This window comes from Dipteris shenzhenensis, chromosome 12 (genome assembly GCF_047967505.1).
Source record: "Dipteris shenzhenensis isolate YYH24624 ecotype China chromosome 12, Dip_SZ_1.0, whole genome shotgun sequence".
Classification (NCBI taxonomy): Eukaryota; Viridiplantae; Streptophyta; class Polypodiopsida; order Gleicheniales; family Dipteridaceae; genus Dipteris; species Dipteris shenzhenensis.
In genome coordinates this window covers 11429430-11444614 of record NC_141607.1, presented here as the reverse complement: position 1 = coordinate 11444614, position 15185 = coordinate 11429430, and the positions used below count along the sequence as shown (strand labels likewise).

The window sequence follows — 15185 nt, the reverse complement described above, 5'->3', positions numbered from 1 at the left end:
TCAGCTAGCTCTCACGTTTCAGCAAGAAAGGCTGGGTGGAATAATATCGGTGCTACTCCCGTGATCTGCAGTAGGAAACAGAGAAGGTAGTTAATAATTGGTATCAGAGCCCTCAAGTTGAACGAGGGGTTGGGTGAAAGACCTGCGAGACAGGCAATGATTGGACGGGACGTGAAAGGCGTCGTGAGCGGGTAGCTGTTGTGAAGTGACGAGGAACAACGTATCTGTTTGGTGGTATTCCCGGGGTGGCTAGCAAGAGCTTGCGGTGTATTAGGTGAAAGCTTTGGTAATTAAGCGATACGTGGATCGAACGGGTCTCGCAAGGATGGTTGACGAATTACTAATGATCTAATGACGGACTAGCGGGGTAGATGGACGCACGGACAGCGTGTTCATCTGAGATAAGCTACCAATGGAATCAGTGAAGTGACTCACGCACGGGCAGTGGTTCGGGAACGCGATATGTGAATTGGATCGACGCTCAAGTAAAGCTCTAGGCTGAAGACTTATCGCAGGAGCGTAGAGGCTTGAACGATGTGGAGCTGAGACAGATTCCCTCAGGCAGATTTAGACCAAGGAGCACTTTACTCATTTTCCCTTTTGTTCTGTCATTCCTGTTTTGTCAGAAACAGATTAGGCTTTTGTGGTTGTAGCAGTGTTTGCAGTTTACGATGCTATAGCAAGGACAGATTATGCCTGTGCATATGCATGTGTGCTTCAATCAGAGTTAGTTTGCAGGAATTTCCCTAGTATAGGGAAAAGCACTATTTGGGTTATGCATGTGTCAAATGCCTAGTCAGTGTGCATGTGGGATTGCAGGTATTCCCTAGTATAGGGAATTGTGTCAGAGTGTCAGTACACTGAATTGTGTCAGTTTGTAAATACAGTGTTTTAGCAGTGTTTTAAAAAAAAACAAAACAAAACACCCATTGAACTAAATGAAAGCAAAGAAGGGGCTTCCAGGAGGGACCCTGGTGAGTCAGGAGTCCGGCCGACCCAGCAGGTGTCGCGCCCAGGAGCTCACACCTTATCTGGCAGGATTGCATTACTTGAGAATGCCTTGCAGCAGTTATTAGCGCAACAGTTACAGACAAATGCAGGGCAGTCTGAACTTAGAAGAGCAATACATAGTATGTCTGCCAGACCTTCTCGAGAGGAGAAAGGAAAGGCTCCAATGGAACCGGAGTCTAGTGTCCATACGGTCGAGCCTAGGAAGGCTAAAGTACCAAATATTACCAATTACAGGCCAGAAAAGTATTCTGGTCGGATGAATGACCGTAGTTCTGATGTCATTGAGACCTGGTTACACAAATGGGACGAGGCGTTCACCATGAAATCAGAAATGACATCAAGAAGATCCGCGAGGCCACCCACATGTTTAGTGAGGCAACGGATCGGTGGTGGATTAAGCAATAAAAAGATGGTATAGCATCCACTACTTGGGAGGGGTTTAAAAGAGAATTCAGGAAACACTTCTTACCTCCTAACGAAGCATCCCGAGCTTGGGATCAATATAGGAACCTTCGTCAGAGAAATTTGTTAGTGGCAGAATACACTGATAAGTTTCGAGAGAGCGTAATGAAGGTCGATGAACCCCTGCCTCAATCAATCCAAGTGAAAGATTTCATATTTGGATTGAATGATCGGATAAAAATGGAAGTTCGGGCTAAGTACGCGAACACGTTAGATGATGCAATAGCCATAGCCCTGAACTATGAAGATGCCAAGGGCAGCAGGCCAAGTGGGTTTGCACAGGTCGGAACCTAGTATGGGTATCCAAAGAAATCTGGGTTTAAGAAGAAATGGATTAGTAAAGGGAGTGGTTCTCAGCCGAGTGGTCAAGCCAAGCAGGCGAAACCAGCTGAAACTCCTAAACCAAGTACCACCATTGGAGTGAAGAGGAAAGTAACCCCAATGGCAGCCCGGGCTTGGTCTAAGTCTCCCTTAAACCCAGAACAAAGAGAAAAGGCGAGGAGAGAAGGCTTGTGTTTTGGATGCCTTCAGCCTCATCAATGGAAGGATTGTCCACGTAATAAGGATTGTCGGATGGCTGAGATGGTAGTCTCAGAATGCGACGTGGAAATGGAGGGAAGTCCCAGAGCGGAAGAGATGCAGATTCAACTAGCAGGATCTTCTCAGAGGTCAGTACCTTGTTTGTTATGTGTGTCTGTTGCTAAGCTAGTAACGAGTGCACCTAATAACATCCTATCTAAGCCCGCAGCAACAGGGTATACAGCCTTTAATGATACAGAGTTAATTAAAATGAAAGGGCAAGTGGCCAATCATGATGTCATTGTGTTGTTTGACATTGCATCAACTCACAATGTGATTAACTCCAAGCTCGTGAAGAGGCTGAAATTAAAGACTAACCCATCTGACTATGCGTCTACAGTCAGGATGATAGATGGAAGTTCAACTGAAGTATGGGACCAAAGGGTTACCCAGTTGGAGCTTCGTATTCAGGACTATGCTGAGAAGCTTGATTTTGAAATGACTAAGCTTGCTCATGCAAATATAGCCCTGGGTATGGCGTGGCATTCTAGGAAGAATCCAGCCATTGATTGGAAAAAGCACGTATATCAATTCAAGATGAATGATGTGCTTTATGTCTTGCGAGGTGAAAAAGATATACCTCAGGGACCGTTGGTTTCCGGAGCGGAATGTTCAGCATAAGATTGAACTGATCCCGGGGGCAGAACCTGTAAATAGACCTCCCTATAGAATGAGTTTTACTGAAGAGGCGGAGGTGCGTAGACAACTGGAAGAATACCTCAAGTTGGGGCAGATTCAACCAAGTTTCTCACCTTTTGCTTCGCCAATGATATTAAAGAAGAAAAAGGATGATACGTTTCGCCTCTGTATAGATTACAGAGCATTGAATAATATCACTGTTAAGCACAGGTATCCGATGGCTCAGATTGATGATTTGCTAGATGCATTACATGGAGTCGTGGTTTTCAGCAAGATAGATCTTAAGTGTAGCTACCATCAGATCCGAATTAGAGCCGAGGATGTGCATAAAACCGCTTTCAAAAGCAGGTTTGGTCATTATGAGTTTTTGGTAATGCCCTTCGGACTTACCAATGCTCCTGCTACATTCGTCATGCTTATGAACGATTTACTACGTCCGTATATCGGAAAGTTTGTAGTACATTTTATTGACGATATTCTAGTGTTCAGTAAAAGTATTACTGAGCATCGTGAACACTTGAGAATAGTGTTTTGTACTTTGAGAAAAGCCAGTCTTTATGTAAATAAAAAGAAAACTATACTGTGTATGGTTAGGCTTGAATATTTAGGATTCATAATTACTCCTGAGGGGGTAGAAATGGATCCAAAGAAAGTGGCTGCGATACTGACTTGGCCAATCCCTCAGAGTCTGACCACGTTGCGATCATTCTTGGGGTTTGTTCAATTTTATAGAAGGCATATCAAAGGATATTCCGAAATAGTATCGCCATTGACTGATCTGACCTCAGATAAAGTACCTTTTATATGGGGACCGGTAAATCTGACATCTCTGTCTGACACTATAGATCTAGGCAATCCATGCAGACGAAATATATGTCTAATGAACAAATCCGCCACTTGCGGGGCACTAACAGACTCTCTAGTCGGAATAAAGTGAGCCATCTTGGTTAGACGATCAACCACCACAAGGATAGAATCATACCCTCCTTGTGTCGTAGGCAGCCCTACAATGAAGTCCATGGAAATGCTCTCGCACTTACTTAGTGGTATCTCCAAGGGCTGTAAAAGTCCGGGTGGCTTCACCCGCTCGGCTTTGCTTACCTGACACGAAAAACACCGTGTCACATATTCATGAATATGCTTTTTCATCTTTGGCCAAAAGAAATCTCACTTCACGAGATCATATGTCTTCTCGACCCCTGGGTGTCCTGCACACGGGCTATCATGGCACTGTCGAATGACTCTTTGCCTGACAGCATTCTGATTAGGTACTATAACCTTGCCATTTCTTTTCAACATACCATTCCTTATGGTATATCTTGCATATGTTTGGCCTTTTCTGGATGCCAGGTCATCCTTTTCGTTTTCCCTGGGTTTTAACACATGAGCTTTAGGACATAAGCTCTGGACAAACTCGTCCACCTTTTGAGTTTCTCTAATCTTAGTCATTAGAGCACTCTCTAATACCGTAAAACTCATATTGTGCATAATGCGAGACAACGCATCAGCAACCTTATTATCTTTTCCTCTTCGGTACCGAATCGTTAAATTAAACTCCAGCATGAGCTCTGCCCACCTAGCTTAGCGGCCCCTCAAGTCAGGCTGTTTACAAAAATGTTTTAGAGTATCATGATCCACATCCACATAAAACTCTGAACCATACAAATAATGCCTCCATGTTTTCAAAGCATGGATAACAGCATATAACTCCAATTCATGAGTTGGCCAATTCCTTTGAGAGGGAGAAGCTTCTTGCTTTCAAAGGCTACTTCCCTCTTGAAGGAGAACTGCTCCTACTGCAATGCCACTTGCATCGGTTTCGAGGAACAACGGTTTCTGGGGATCAACTATTTTTAACACCGGTCCTGTGACCACAGCTTGTTTTATGGTGTTAAAACGTTGAACAACGGTATTTGAGACACTAAGGACTGAGTTGGGAATGAGTAAGTGGGGATCATCCTGAGACGGATGGTCAGACGGAGAGTGTCAACCAGAGATATGCTGAGGGCATATGTGTCATTGAGGCAACATACATGGGGCAAGTGGTTGCCATTGTTAGAGTTTGCCTACAATGATAGAAAACATTCCTCTACAGGATTCAGTCCGTTTGAGCTGAACTATGGTTATAGACCAGTGAATCCAACTATAGTTGGAGTACCTCAGAGAGTGCCTAGCGCCGCGAACTTTGTGGTTCAGATGCGGGAGATGCTAGCACTTGCGAGAGCTAATATTCGCCAGGCTATGGATAGAGCCAAGGCGTATGCGGATGAAAACCGGTCTATAAGAATATTTAAGGAAGCAGAAAAAGTTTTTCTCAGAGTTCCTTCGCACTCGAAGTCGTTAACTTCAGGAGAGTGTGCTAAGTTATCACCTCGATACTGTGGGCCGTGGTTAATTCTAAGGAGAAGAGGCAAGGTAGCCTACAAATTAGAATTGCCACAGGGGTGTAAGGTGCACCCGGTTTTTCATGTTTCGCGCTTAAAGAAATTTTTACATACAGGTGACTCACTAATCGAAGGTGTGGTTTTGTTTCAGGAGATAGAGGATAATGCGAGGCGCAAACCAACAAGAATCCTGGACCGAGGAACAATGCAAATACGAAATCGGAAGATACCCACGGTGTTGGTTGCATGGCATGGTCAGCCTCTATCCAAAGCTACCTGGGAATCCGTATACCAGTTGCGGAGAGTATTCCCAGACTTTATCATCGAGGACGCTGATGTCTGAAGAGGGAAGGAATGTTACGCTCTAGCCGAGGTAGCATGACCTCGGAAGAATCAGTCGACATTTTCCTTAAAGGATCTATATTTGTAATATATTTGTTTGCGCTTCATGTAAATGATCGAGAGGGAATTAATGTCAAGGTCCTAGGTGAGGGTTGATAGCACCAGACTAGGTGGATCTAAGGCTAAGGGTCTAATGCAAGAAATGTGCCTAGGGGCAAAGGAAACTAAAGCATCCCAAGAGAGGGGTGAAATGTTGCATTAGTAAGGCCCTATAATGATGACATGTGGCATCTAGATCCATCTAGGGAGATGGGGCTTGTTGAAGCTAGTGAGAGGTGAGAATGAGCTTTCACGTATTTTTTGAATTCGAATTCTCAGCTAGCTCTCACGTTTCAGCAAGAAAGGCTGGGTGGAATAATATCGATGCTACTCCCGTGATCTGAAGTAGGAAACAGAGAAGGTAGTTAACATCAATCCATAGAATTCAGCCAGGTACTAATCCAAGATGAGTGGGGATAGGAAGGTAGTAACCATCATTTCTTTAAATCCCCTCCAAAGTCTGTCCTAGACATCCTTGGCTGCATAATTCCTATGTGCGTAACTATTGGAATATGAAGCCAAAGTGAGTCAAAAATGAGTGTACTAGTGGTTTTATAGTCTAGTGAGTCCTGGACATGCCACGTGTCATATTGGGAGATCTTGGATCAACCTCTGAACACGCTCAGACTTTAGCCTTTGAGTTACATAAGGTGCACAGTTTGATGACCGTCATTATCATGTTCTATTCTTAGTTCCATTCCAATAGTCCCTCACCTTAGACCATCATTGTCATGTTCTGTTCTTGGTTCCATTTCAGTAGTCTCTCACCTTGCCTTCATGGGGGGGTGTTGGAATATGAAGCCAAAGTGAGTAAAAAATGAGTGTACTGGTGGTTTTATAGTCTAGTGAGTCCTAGACATGCCACGTGTCATATTGGGAGATATTCCATAGACATTGTGACTTTCTAGAGTCTAGTGGCACACTACATATTGTTGTACTTGTCTATTGTCTAATATATGTCAACATCAAGCTATCAATACATTGTGAGTATTTTGGTTATTGCCTTGCACTTGTACTTTCCTTCCTTTCCATTTTGCCTTTCATTATGCTTTCCATATTTCCATTCCGTTCCTAGCTAGCCACCATGTCTCTTCAGTAACCTCTAGAAGTGTGGGCATCATCACGCTTGAGGTTCACATACTCGGAGAAAGACATCTCAAGTTTGATGGCTCCAAGTAGGGCCTTATATGAACGCAAGGAATCCACTAGCATCTCAAAAGTGGCCTGCTGCCCACCACTAACCCCCTGCTGCGTAGTAGCTGCTGCCATCTGATGCACTGGTTGCATTTGGCTATATGTGATCGATGAAGAGGCTTCAAAATGGAGTCGAAATGGCTCCAAACAGGCTGTGAAAGGCCCCTAAAAAGAGGTTGACAAGTTGACTCCTCTTTTTTTTTCTTTTTCTTTTTTTTTCCTTTTTTGGTGAGGGGTTTCCCTAAGTCACCTAGGACAACTAGTTAGTACAGCACTAACCTAAGACTATTAGGACTGCTAGGACTTTGACTTAGGCCAACATAACCAACCTTTAAACCTAGTTAGCACTAACCTAACCTAGCCCCAAACTAACTAACCCTAATCAATGCAATGGAAGGGGGCAAGGACAGATTTGGTGAAGGGCCAGAGATGGCAGAAAGGGGAAGAGATAGTGGAGAGGAAGGAGGAGAGAGAGAGAGAGATAAGAGGAAAGGGGTAGAGGGAGAGGAAGAGAGAGAAAAGGAGTGAGGGAAAGAGAGAGAGAGAGATTGGGAGAGAGAGAGAGAGAGAGAGAGAGAGTAGAGAGCACGTAGGAGGAAGGAGGTGGGAGTAGATAAATTTAGATGTCACATCAAAAGTGTACAAATAGGGGAGGATGGGACTTATATAGTCCCTCCACATTTCCCACCTAAGAGGCCTCTAAAGGTCCTCTAAATTGGCCCTTTTTCCCCTTCATTACATCTGGCAACTCCCACAAGGATGGGGTCAGCCAGGTCATAAGACTGTAGGAAGGACTCCATCATAACTTTCTAAACCCTATAGGTGTTGCCATCCAGCTGATGGTCAACAGGAAATGTGGGAAGAACCGGAATATTGACTTACTTCTCAGCCATCTCCAATAGACTAGCCATCTTAGAGGGGGGGAGAACTTGCTCTTGTGAACAGGAGGGTGGCTGGGAAAGAAGAGATGGGTGGTTGGAAAAGAAGGAAGAGAGGAGGAGTTGCTACAGTGTCGCCTCCTTCAACGGATCTTCGACTCCCTTGCTGCCCACACCTTCTACTGTGGTTTGTCTTCTTCCCAATCTGTCCACATCTTCAGAAATCAGCAGCAGCTTGTGTCTGCCCCTCACGCTCTCCGGGATCAGACTTCACACAATCTTGTGCGCTGATGTTACATGCGCAGTCACCACACCATCAAGACACAGGCAATGTTTCATCCATGCACAATGCAGTTTCATCCATGTGCAATGCCGTAAGGGTGGGTGGGATATGGGCGGCGACAATATCTCAGAGTCAGCAAATTCTGAAGGTTTGATACCAGCAGCAAACTCCGAACTGTTCACACCTTCCAGCAAAACTAAAGTGCAGCGGATATGCAATCAGAACATGCAAACTGAAAAAGCAAAGAGATGCGAGTGGAGAGAGATGGAAATGCCAAGGAGATGTCAGGGAAAACTATGTGTTGACTGCTGAGAAAAAATTCCACGAATGGTATAGATACAAGAGGACAGGAGCGCCTATTTCTCAGGGGAGTTCCGCTACTGACTGGGCCGACTTCTTGTCACTCTAACCCAACACAATTGGGTTGAGTCTGGTCGGCTTAACCCGACCTAGTTGGGTGGCCAAATCTGGCCCCCAACCCTGTCTGATGAGGCTGTTTAAATCTGGCCCTAAACAGCCTCCAAACCATACTAAACTCCCAACTACCCTACACAAAACACAGTGAGAAAGGACTCACATACTACACCTCTCTCTGGGCGGGCACTCCTTTTGTGCAATTTCAATACTGACATCAAACCAACATGATTATGCATAGTAACCAACCAATCAGCCAACCCACCCCAGGTTGCAACACCACATAACTCCATGGTCATCAGGCATCACAACTATACCATGACACTGGCCCATCTCCACAAAAGCCACAGCCTTTGAGGTCAATTCCACAAAGATAGATCCCTTCCACTAACCCAGCCCACGATCTATACCCAAAGATCTCTCAACAAGCTCTACTGCCTCATCCCTGCAAGTTGTAATACTTTCAGACACATCACCTAAGTCATCGACGAATCCCAAGAGCAAGCAAGCATCCATTTAAAGAACGCTCCCAGAAAATACCTACACATCATGTCCACAATAACCTCATTCACATCCTTTGTCAAAAGCATTTGAAACTTCGACCACCTCATCACACACAACTAGAGTGCCCTCTTGGACACTCACCATCTCCTTCAATTCCTCACATATAACCACATCATCAATGATGTTTTCCTCCTTTACTGAAGGGAACTTCGTCCCTCTCTTCTACAATCTCTTCCTTAACTTGAATGTGGCAATCAAGTTGTCGATTATTGCAATGAGTGAAGGAAACATAGCATCAACACAATCTACCACTGGAAAACAGGTTTGCCCATCCTGATCTATCTTGCCATATCACAATACTCGGCCACATTTTGCAACTTCCATTTTTTCTTTTCAGCAAAGAACGTCGCTTCATCAAAAGACACCTGTCCCTTATTCAAAACATACCTTCGCAACTATGTCTTGCCTTTGGGACAATCTCTTGTATAATGATCCTTGGCCTCGGGGTGATTCTGATGAGGGGATGCACCTTTGAGAACTAGACATCTTCCTTTAAAATGCTCATACTCACCACACTGCACACGATAGGGTGATTATTGGGTTGACGAGGAGGGTATCAACCAGAATAGCTGCATACAGAGGAGCAAAATGAGTTTGAGCAAAGCAACTTGGTTGAGCGTAAGCAAGGGGAGCATGTACGTAGTGAGTAGAACTCAAGGAATATGTCCATATTTGCTGTACATATTGTGGATTGGAACATTCAAGGTCCAGAATGGGCAATACTTCTTGCTTGGACATTCTGAAGACTGTCCCTCAACTGTCAAGCTCCCCACCGGGCTTGTTCATCAGCCAGATTGTGGATATGTGGTATCTCCAGTGGTATCTTCCATGGCTGTGCCTATCATGAAAAAATTTTAGGAGATCGCTGATTTTACCAGCTTGCAAAAACACCCAGTTGGCAATGGCTTCTGCAAACTCTCTTTATGGCAATCACAATTCCAAAACTAGTCGTCAACAATTCGCTCTGTTGACACCAACAAGACCTTCACAACAGTCTCATTGTCGTGTATTGAAACTGGATAGTCTTGTAACAAGAATTTGGAAGAATTACAAATTCGAATTTGCAATTTAGAAAGTACCTTATCAAAAGTTGTTCTTGTATCCCTTCCAACACAAGCGTGCGGTAAACAAACACAAATTCCTCTAGAAACCTCAAGGCTGGCTCTGATAACAATGTAAAGTTACACGATCCCAAAGCTCTTGAAAAACCAGGACCTGCAAAAAACACACATAGAAACAATATATACCTTTTATAAGACTAGAATATATCCAATCGTACAAATTCACATTTTTGTTGCTCTAGAGTCCAAAATACAATTTTTAGCTGTTGTAGCTTTTATGCCCACGTAAGATATTTCGATATAATTGAACAGCTGATCACCACTAGGATGAAAACTCAAAGAATTTGCATGTCCGCTAAGGTGATAGAAAAATATACCTTTGTAAGACTATAATATATCCAATTGTACAAATTCAGATTTTTATTGTTCTAAAGTCTGGAAAAATATATATATCTGTTGGGAAAGAACAAGTCTTCCTGGTCTACATAACTCTGATGTGGATAACCCCAATATGGTAGTAGGGAAGAGAAGTTACTTTCACTCTTTACATGACACTATTGTGTTCAAGTTTGAATCAGCATGACCTTGGATGGATCGGTTGACATAAGTCTTTAGAGAGACCATAAAATGGCTTGATGTAACCCAATTATGTAAATTATTGTTCATATCGGTTTGGTTTTATATTGAAATCTGGTGTGGTTTGTGTTTGGTTTGCAAGTTACATGGTGAAACTAATAGTCAAAGATAGCTTTGTCAAGGTGCTTGATGGACTAGGGGTTTCCAAGGATTCCTTTATTTGTGGATATGTATTTGTTATATGGGAAATTGCCTAGTGGTAATTAATGAGCATAGAGACAAATGGTAATCCCTATAGAAGGAGCACAGGAATGCCCTATGGGGGAAAGCGTAAGGGGTTAATACTTGGCAAGATGCTAAGGGTAGATAGGAACCTTCTCGGATAAAGTGTGTCAATACACATTAAGTTAAGAATGACAAAGATACATAGGTGGTGTATCAAGCAAATGTCGACCCTTTGTGCATGTTGAGTAGTTAGGAAGGAAATGACTCGCCTTTGCGCATTTGTGTGGCTTACATGCATAGTTCTTGATTAGAGAAGGGTTATATTGTTCTTTACAATTTGGTATGAGAGCAGGGTCAAATGAATTCGTGCACTAATTACAAACTTGAGAGCATGGTTCTACGGTGGATGTGTTAGCTCGATGCAATGAAGTTATCAGCTTTTCGAGTTGCATGACCCAGTGACAACGTGAGTTGCTGCACTAATTTCCATGTCCGCTGAGGTGATAGAAAAATATACCTTTGTAAGACCAAAATATATCGAACTGTACAAAATCAGATTTTTGTTGTTCTAAAGTCCAAAATAGAATTTTTAGCACAAAGAAACAATCATGGAAACAACTCGATCGCTAGCTCACCACCCAACCATGACAGAATGAAGGACTCTTGAATCTGGGGCGTCCCCTCCAAGCCACGAGCTCGGCTACTAGCACATCATCCACCCAATTCTCAACCAGCCTGGTGTCCAAATACGACCAGGCAGCGCCCAAGGGGCTTGGAATTGCGACTGAGTCATGGGCTACGCTAAATAGCCAGCGCACATCCGGACAGGATCAAGGATCAGACCGGCAAAGAGGAACATGACTCGCTCCCACTTGCACCGCTGACAATTGAACCTCTAGGCTCCTTATACGCTCAAGCCCAATACGCCTGAAATAGCAGGAAACCCTAATTCAACTGTGGCCTTGCCTACCAGCTCCAAGCCTCCCCAGGCTTGCTGAGTTAGCCTTGTGTGACCAGAGCACACATCAGAAACAGTCCATGCACATGACATAGTCCCCCTCCTCAAAGGACTCAATCCCGAGTTCATAAGAAGGTAAGGAAACTCTCTTTGAAGGATAGGCAATGACTCCCATGTAGAATCCTCCTCTACAAGAGCCTTCCACTTGATCTTGTATTCTGCGTTGTCTTGCAGAAATGTTCTTGCAGCCTTGACTATCTCACATCCAGCGTCGTCAAAAAGTCCTGGAAAACTAATTTGGTGACCAAATCGTCATGTGAGCCTTCATCGTCACCCACTAGCAGGTACATACCATGATCCATACCCTAAATTTCATCTTGAGGAAGGCCTTGGCCATCAACTCCATCTATAGGAATTCGCCTTCCAAGAGTTGGCTCTGATACTAACTGTCACGATCCCAAAGCTCCTAGAAACCTAGACCTGCAAAACGCATGGAAACAACTAGATTAGGGCAGGATAGCTCAAATGAAGGACTCGTGAATCTCGGACATCCCCCCCGAGCCAAGAGCTGAGCTGTTGGCACATCATCCAACCAGTTCACAACCAGCCTGGTGTCCCATACCACCACGTGGTGCCCAAGGGCCTTGGAACTACGGCTAGGTCTTGGGCTGCTCTAGATAGTAGAGCACATTTTACAATCATGGTCAAGCCCTGGTCAATCATATTGAAGATGTAACAAGACCTCTGCTCCAATACCTACTGTGCTGGAGGCCTGGATACAGTTCATTGAACAGCAACACTTGACCGAATGTATCTATGTCCTCTGGTTTTGTGCCACCAAATCCAGTCCCTGGCTAGTTGTCAATAAAAGGCAAATATCAGCTTTATCAAGTAGCTTTTGTTTGAGCTCATTTGATGCATGAGAAAAGCATAATGCATGTAGATACCCATCTTTGTCACCTACAATTTTGGCATCTGTAAGGGGTCATATGCCCTCAAATATATTTTGTAATCATTCGCCGATCAAAAGCATGCTGACTGTAACCTGCCACACATCAAAGTTTGTAACATTTTGCTTCTCTTCCAAACGAGGCATACCATTGTCTGAGGCCCTAGCTGTTGTGGTAGAAAACCACCTTGACCTACATGCAAACTTGCACTAAGATACAAGAAAGTGCTGGAAAACCTTGATTTGAGTATATGTGCACCCTCAATGGCTTGCTAAAGCTGATTTCTCGCAACATGTGGGATCAGAACCGCTGTAGTTAACATCTCCATGAAGTGCACAGTCTACCTTGGCTAGCACCAGAGTCTTCACGTACATTTTACGAACACGTGTATCTACGTGTTGGTATGCCTAGGTTTTCATGTGGTTTGAACCTCAGCGTCTCATAATAGATGATATGCTTGTATTTGAGTACAACCTTGATATCCCTGCGCCAAATCACCTCATCAGTCACAGCTTATAACCTTCTTTATATGAGAGAGGTCATTTTTCAACCAAGAGAATTTTCAGCCTCACTCCAGAGGAACACACCATACGAGCTGCATAAGGATCCACCTATTGTATGCTTTGTGTAGAGCATATGGTCTTTCACACCAATTCGCATTGAAATTGAACAAAGCTTGGCGTTGCGTTGTTTATGGACATGGATACGCAAGGAGCATCAGATATGCCTGTAAGATGAGGCATTCATCCATGACCGTTGTCTACAGCTGTAAAATGCTGAAATTCATGAAATTCGTGTGAAGGAGAAAGCTTGTAAAGATGCATGTAAGATGTTAAACTCATCCAGTTGAAACCCGTCGATAGCTCTCTGTGGGCTGCATCAGTTTCCAATCATCGAATCTATCTCATAACGCTGTACCTGACGTCAGTTCGCTGCTCCTGCAAGTGAAAGCAAGCAAAGCCATTCACCACACCACCGCCTTCTTTCTCCTGAGTCCTTGTGATCCACCCTCTCCCCATATCACCAAAAACCCTTAACTCCTCATACTGATTTTTTGAGATCTTCAACGCTCCTCATGCTGGTGTATATATATCATGCGCTGAATGGCCCCTAACCAGATTGGCTCCCTGGCTCCTTCCATCTCCGCTCCTTAAAATATTAACCATGTCTCGTTTCACGGTTCAGCTACAATTGCACTTTCAACGGCTCCATTCAGTCACTAAGCCGCTCTGTGAAATACTGAGAAATCAAGCGGTTCGGCTTCGTTCATTTGCTTTCTTGTGAGGCCGCCTGCTCCCATCAGTCACGAGGTAGTTCGGCTTCATCCATGTCCGCTGGTTCTAGTCACTCTAGTCACGGTTCAACCCAGGCCTGTTCCCCCGACCAGCTACGATGTTGCGCATTTCAACTAGCGCACATCTAGCAGATATATGCGAAACGATTGGCACGGTCCTTTTAACTCGGCTCACATTCTTGATTATGTGGGCGTGGACTTTCCATTCGCCAAGGCCTTGTTATTGCAGCATGCCTGTAAAAGTATGGCTCTTCCACCTCAAGCATTCTTGAGTCGGCCATTCTTTGTGGCAGAAGCAGGAGTTTGTTTTCAAAGTCCTACCCACCGATTCTGAGTTGACAAGCTGCAAATCAAATGCAGTTTACGAAGGCATATGTGGAGAAAAAAGAAGAGGGCAGAGTGGCATACCGAAGCAAGCCAATCTTCTCACTTGTAGTGTTGTTGATTGAGTTCACGCGCTACAGAGATACTCTCGTCGCCAGAAGTGAGAACGTCTACTGTGACAAAGGCCCCAATATACTCTCCATGGGTTTGCCCACTGAGGTGGAAAGGCGACCGCGCGCGGGCACTTTCCGAGGACCTCTTGATTCTTTGTTTTTGTGGGCAGGTTAGTATACTTATGGGCTGGTTATTCTATATTGGAATCTCATACGAGAGGGCCAGAATTCCATTCATGTGGCCTCCCCCAGATGGTGCACTGAAAAGGGGGCGAATTGAAAACTGAGAGCACCCGCACCAGCTCACCACAACCCTCGGAACCACACGTGTCCTCGGACATTGCACAACCCTCACATGCACCTCATTGTACGTCTCAACCCCACCGTACGTCTCAACCCATCTCGAGCACTTGGCCTGACTAGCACATCGGCAAGCAGACAACGAGGAAGCCTCGCTTGTGCACCAAACCTCTCGTAACAAAACCATTGGATGTCAGATCTCCACCGTTTGATTGGGCCACTTTTTGGCCTGCCCTAGATGAGTAGGCTATAGTCAAGGCTCACTCGTTTAGTGCAAGTGAAAATTACGTTTTTCATGAATTTTTGTACACATGCACGTGCTATTTGTCTCCCTTTCTTGCTATTTGTATCTTCCATCTTTTCTCTCTCTCTCTCTCTCTCTCTCTCTCTGTCTCTCTCTTCTTCCTCCATTATCCTTTGTTGAGACACTTGCTAGGAGACTAGGGGGTTGGGTTCATGGAGATTGATGATGACCTTGCAACCCAATTAAGCAGAAAGGATGCCTTATGGTCTTAAGAAATGTCAATAATGATAT

At 44.3% G+C, this 15185-nt stretch overlaps 1 protein-coding gene across 6 annotated transcripts in view; it reads right to left on the bottom strand.

Moving 5' to 3' along the window:
- LOC147895818 (KOW domain-containing protein) overlaps positions 1-14494 on the bottom strand; it is a 52405-nt gene extending 37911 nt beyond the window's left edge. For 3 of the 6 annotated variants that reach the window (XM_087382714.1, XM_087382711.1, XM_087382707.1), the window contains exon 1: positions 14322-14494. The gene's annotated coding sequence lies outside the window, so the exon portion shown is untranslated. Of the gene's footprint in view, positions 1-9236; positions 9390-9928; positions 10065-14321 lie in introns of those variants that run through there. The other 3 variants (XM_087382708.1, XM_087382709.1, XM_087382710.1) reach the window with 3 other exon arrangements.
- Positions 14495-15185: the final 691 nt, after the last annotated feature.